We start from the raw sequence: 6,503 nt of genomic DNA, 5'->3' as shown, positions 1-6,503 counted from the left end.
AACAGAACAGCTGTATGGGTACTCGAAGTATGTTTCAAAAGAAGGTATAGTAAAGTATCATCATAAAGTAAAAATGAATTGTAAGTTGAACCATAGTAAGTCGAGAACTGTTTATATTTCTTCTACCTTCTCAAATTTTATTCTTAGTCCTTTATTCCACTTATGAACTTTATTCCACTTATGCACCTCAGTTTACTCTTATGCAAAGTGAGGACATCGGAGCTATCCTCAGAGGACTGTAGTTGGGATCATATGAGGTCGGGTTCATCTCTCACCTGCCCAAGAGTCCCTCTACAGTAGAACCAATAAATAAATTGTGACAAATTCATTCAATAAAATCCTATGTAGTAATGAAAACACATGCTCTGCTGCTACTTGCCACTAGGATGAATCTTACAAACCAGCAGTGGAAAAAAAAAAAAAAAGAGAAAAGAAAAGAAAAAAAAGCCCAACAAGATTACATAGCATCTAATTCCATTTCAAAAACATCAAAACAGACTAAAAACTAAATTAAACTCTTAGTAGATGCATCCGTATTAAGGGGCTTCATGAGTTCATGGAAAATGTGTACTATGAAAAAAACTATGCATGAATTTCAAAAAACATTTTGTACCAAAGTAAAGTCATACTTTAATTCTATTTTTCTATAAACTTAAAAAAAAGTGAGGTAAGAGTAAAGAAGTAAAAAGCATAAAAGTCAGTTTAACATTATCTTTGTAAGGGGGCTGAAGAAAAGTGCCTGCTCCAAGGCTCTTAGGTCCTGCTGATGTTCTATTCCTTGACCCAGGGATGGGTAACAGGGGTGGTCACTTGGTAATCATTCACTGAGCTGCACATTTATGCATTTATGCTTAATACACTCTTCTGTGAATTATAGTTCAAATTAAAATATAGTTTTAAGAAAGAAAGATACAATACAAATACATTAGAATACCGCTAAATTTACTCTGAACAGCTTACTCATAGAGGTTAAAAAAAAAGCAAATGCTTTATTTCAGAAAATGTCCAGACTTAGTTCAAACCAGGAGACATCACATCTAAATGATCAAAATGGCAAAAATAAGTTTTAAAAACAATACCATATGATAAGAATGAACTGAAACACACATTGCTAGCGTAAAATGTTAATTGCTACAGTTTTGGAAAGCTGCACGTCCACCATTACCAAGAACTTTAAAAACGTGTGACTTTTCAATCAGCACCTCCTTCTCTGGGAAATCAGGATATGGGAAGAATACCAAATACAGAAAATTTTGTGCATGAGGGTGTTTATATGTAACGGTAAATCATTGTCAACACATTAATCTAGTTATGATCAATAAATGTATAAAATATGACACCCACTTAATTTTTCAGACATTAAAATGACTTTATCATGCAGTAATACACAATATGTGCAGGATTAAAAATAGATGGTAGGGGGTCAGCAGGTAGCATGGTGGTCGAGGTGCTAGAATTCCCACATGGCTGACCACGGTTCAAGTTCTGTACCTGGTGGCTTGCTTTTGCTTTCTCTTCTCTTTCTCTCTTTTTCTGGCAAAATTCATAAAAAAAAAATAATAAATAATTATTTTTTTAAAAAAACAGGACCAGCAGATGGTGTAATAGCTACATCGCTGGACTCCCATGTAGTTGACCATGGTTTGAGTCCCAAACCCGGTGGCTTAAACTCACATCAGGTGCGTGTGCGTGCATGCCCAAGATCCCGAGTGGAGAGTGAAGGAGAAAGGATTGCATGTGGCCATCCCCCCTGGGGGATGATTTCTTGCTTTCTGGCTTTCTGTCTCTCTCTGTCTTTCTGGATAGCACACACGCCCTATAGCAAAAACCTCTAAAAAAAAAAATCCAACAAAACCAAACAAACAAAAAAACCCGGAAGGTAGGAATAAGAGGATTACAACTATGGAATTAAAACTCTGGGGGCCAGCAAGTGGCATGGTGATTAAAATGCTGGACTCTCATGTGAGTGACCATGGTTTGAGTCTCAGACCCACAGCTTGAAACTCATGCTGGGCATGCGTGCTTGCGTGCCCAAAATTCCAAGAGGAGAATGGAGGGTAAGGGACTGCAGAGTGTCCATCCCTCTCCCCCCACCACCTGATTTCTCACTTCTGTCTCTCTGTCTCTCCAGCAAGAGTGCACACCCGACAGCAAAAATTTCTCTTAAAAACAAAAACAAAAAACCTCTGCATAAACAGCAGCAAAGAAAATATACCTAAATATGAACCCTGGTTATGTTTTGGGTTTAGGACAATTTGTGACAACTTTCTTAATGAGACTATAGTCTTTAAACAGATGGAAAAAAATAAAAAGGTAAAATCCATTTGTCAAATCCCAAAGAGAAAAAGAAGTGAGTGCCTTCAGAGGGTGGGCAATCATCATAATCTTTGTAGTAAGAACAATTTTCGGTTGCTACTGAGGCAGGGGGTGGGAGTGATATGGCCTGTGGTTTGAAAGTGATCAACTCAGGGTACAAGCATACACATTATTTCTAGAACTTTGCTAGGAAGACAAAGCTGAGGCATGCACTGGTAGAAGTTCCTAGGAAGTCCGTTACATTTGAGTGGCGGTAAACCCGCCGAGCACAGATGGTGGTTAAAGCGTGGGTTGAAGGGGGAACACCTGCTCCCAGGCAGAGGCACTTGGTGCCTGCGTTCACCCGGACTGGTGCCAGTGGGTGAAACTACCCAAAGCACTGTAACCCAGGAGAGTTAGAAGCAGGCACTGCCGGTGAACTCTACGCCACACTAGGGCTCCCACAAAGGCTACTCACCACCCACGTGCGAACACCGGTTCTGGCCGCCTGCGCCCCCCCCCCACACCCATCCACATGTGACCTCGGACTTGCACTGTGAAAGTCAACTCTCCAGCTCGTCATCACCCTCTCCACTCTGGGTCCTGGCAATGCCTCTTCCTGGGCCTCAGCTGAGCTCCGCATCCCTCCCTCACCCTCCATACAGCATAATATGGGCACCGAAAGGAATCCCAGAGAATCCAGCTTTGTATTTCAGAGCTAGCAAAACGAGAGGAAGGTAATCTCGTACCTTCGGTCTCAGTGTGCTTCTAGTGGCGAGGGTAAATTCCAACACCGAAAGCCGAGAATTAAAGAAGGCAGTGAAAGACTTAAGAGGTACTTGCTGTTTGATGACGACGAAGAGCTCTTTGGCCCTTCATCTGCCTCCTCCTCTGAGGGCTGAGCACATCCACCTCGGAAGGGCTGCGTGGGCAGGCCGGATGCAGCTGGACCCCGCCGCCTGACCAGTCTCTCTCGCCATTGGCTGTCGGGGCTAGGGGGCGCTGCTCCCACTCTTCCCTTCCCTGCTTGTGCCCCCGACTTGGTGTACCCGGCATTCACCCTGGAGAAGATACATTGTTCAATATAGCATGCTCAGCACACCTGCAAACATAGCCTCCTTCCTTTCCTGCTGGCCAATAACATGTGGGGAACAGGCGCTCGGCGACAAGGGCCCTACCTTCAAATACCTTTCCTAGAAGGCCTGACTCTCAGTAAGCAGTATCCCTTATTCATCCATCCAATAATTCATATAATTATTGAACACCTATGTCGTGCCTGGCAGTTTTCTGGGTCCTCTCTAGCGGTGAACGAAGTTATCTAAAGCCTCACTCCCTATTCCCTAGCCCGATGGAGCTCACGTTCTGGTAAGGGAGCACAGATAATAAATTATTTTCAGGTGGCAATCACATCAATAGTAAAACAATACAGTAAGGGACTTAGTGTTGGGGGTGGGGGCTCTAGAAGGGGTCCTGTTTCTCTATAACGGGAAAGGGAAGATACTACCAAGGTGATACTTGCAAAAAGTGAGGGTATGAATCATGCAAATATCTGAGAGATGGAGCTTTCCAGGAGGAGGAAATAGCCAGGGCAGAGGCCTTCAGGCAAGAACCTCTTTGACATAATTAAGAACATCTGAGTTGGGGCCAGCAGATAGCGTGGTGGTTAAGGGCACTGGATTCCCACATGGCTGGTTGTAGTTCAAGTCTGAGTCCTGGACCTGGGGTCTTGGCTTCTCGCTTTCCCTTTCCTTTTCTCTCTTTCTCTGGTCAAATTAAAAAATAATAACAACAAATGGAATTAAATAAATAAAAATAAATATTTAAAAAAGAACATCTGAGTCAAATCAACTGAGGTGGTCACTACGACTGTGTCAATTTATGGATAGTGCAATTTCATCAAAATCTCAAGTGACTAGAGCTACTCTTGGGCGAATTTATGACTGTGGCTCCTAAAGGTTTAGAACCTCATAGGTCCAGCAGCTTCACAAACTAGAACTGGCTAACTCTTGGATGAGGAGCTTCTGGATTAAATGGGTAAACTGTTTTCTTAGGATGGGTTCTATTTTCTGAGAAGAACCTGTTCAAAAGACCTATCCTTAGTCACAGCATAAGTTTTGGTTCTATAGTTGGCCATGACCTTTTTCAAGGTAGCATTTCTCTAGCTGAAATCTTCACAAAGTGCTTTAACCTCTGTTGGCAAAGTGGGATCCCAAATTCACTGGCTTCGAGCAATGTACATTCTAGGTGCGGATAGCAAAGATTCCTGCCTGCTATGTATCCAACATAGCAAGATGGATATAACAACCTCACTCACAGAAATCAGAGGCCTAGGTAGAAAGACTCATATAAAAACTAGTTTGGCTGGTCCCCGTGGCCTGGTGGTTAAGACAGTCAGATACCAAACGGTCTACAGTGGTTTGAATCCCAGCCCTGGATGAGCTTAAAAAACACACTAGGCATGTGTGAGACTGCATGCCCAAAATTCCGACAGGAGGGAGAAATGGAGAAAAAGGGATTGCAGAATGGCTATCTCCACAGGAAGAGGGTGCTTTCTCATTTTCCCTCTGTTTTTCTCTGGAAGCTCATAAACCCTCTGGCAAATTGAACATTTTAATATAAGTTACATATATCTGATCAGATTTAACTAATACATAAGTGCTTACATATTTTTGAAGAATTATTGAAGTTTATTTGTTATCATAATTTTTTAATATGACCAGAGAGAGACACAGAAAGGGAAAGCGAGAAAGTAAGCTGCCAGGTCCGGGACATGATCCGGTTGGCTATCTGGGAGTCCAGTGCCTTAACTACCATGCTGCCTATTGGCTCCGACCCTCCCCCTTATCTGTGGTTTTGCTTGCTGAGGTTTCAGTTACTCATAGTCAACCTCAATCTGAAAATATTAATGGAAGACTCCCAAAATAAAAATCCGTAAGTTGTAATCACGTACCAATTCTGAATAGTGTGATAAAATCTCTTAATGACTCCCTCCATCCCACTGGAACATGACTCTTCCCTTTTACCAACATATCCATGCTGTATATGCCACCCACCCATTAGTCACTTAGTAGTCATCTCAGTTATTAGATTGAAAACACATAGTATATGCAGGCATCCCTTGGTATCTGCAGAGGATTGGTTCCTGTACCTCCCTGCAGATACCAAAATCCATGGATGTTGAAGTCCCTAATATAATGCGGTATTTGCATATAACATACACACATCCTCCTGTATACCTCAAATAATCTCTGGATTATCTTAATACCTGATACAATGTAAATGCTACATAGTTACTATACTGTACTGATTTTTAAATTTATAAATCTTTATTGTATTTTATTTTTTTCTGAATATACTTAGTCTGAAATTGGTTGAATTTGGAGAATGCCAAACCCACAGATAACAGAAAGCCACTGTATAGGGTTTGGTACAATTTGCAATTTCAGACATCCACTGGGGTGCTTGGAACATATCCCCCTTGGATAATGCAGGAGTGGGGAGTGAGGGTATCTTTTGTTGTTTCTTTTCATCATTTTTTTTCTCACTAAAAGCATACCCTGTAAAGAACATTGACCTTTATTACATTATTACCAAAGAAAATAAAGGAAAATTCTGTTTTGCCTCTTCCTTATTATATTTGGTAAGATACAACTTTTCAGGTCTTCTTTTTCTTTTAATACCAAATAAATAAGATGAAATGCAGGCCTTTTTTTTTTTCTTTTTCTTTTTTGCTAAAGGCGGGGGGGCTGTGCTTGACCCAGAGAGAGACAGAGACATTGAGAGAGGGAACATGAGAAATCACTCCCTGGGGGGCGGCCACAATCGCTTTTCCTCCTTTCTCCTCTCAGTATTTTGGGCACACAAACACATGAACCTGGTGTAATTTTCAAGCCACTGGGTCTGGGACTAGAACCGCATAGTCAACCATGTGAGATCCAGCCACCTGCTGGCCTGCAAGCCTTCTTAATTAACAATTACTACCAAAAAGTCATGAAATGCCTTTTTTTTCTGAGGAAAAAAATAGCATCGGGACCAGCAGTTGGTGTAACAGCTATGTCATTGGACTCCCAAGTAGTCGACCACAGTTTGAGTCCCAGATCCGGTGGCTTAAACTCACGCCAGGTCACGTGCATGCCTGCCTAAGATCCCAAGAGAAGAATGGAGGAGAAGGGATTGTGGCGTGGCCATCCCTGGGGGGTGGGGGGGTG

This window comes from Tupaia chinensis, unplaced genomic scaffold (assembly GCF_000334495.1).
Source record: "Tupaia chinensis unplaced genomic scaffold, TupChi_1.0 Scaffold142134_1, whole genome shotgun sequence".
Lineage (NCBI taxonomy): Eukaryota > Metazoa > Chordata > Mammalia > Scandentia > Tupaiidae > Tupaia > Tupaia belangeri.
Note: the sequence above shows the minus strand (reverse complement) of the source record.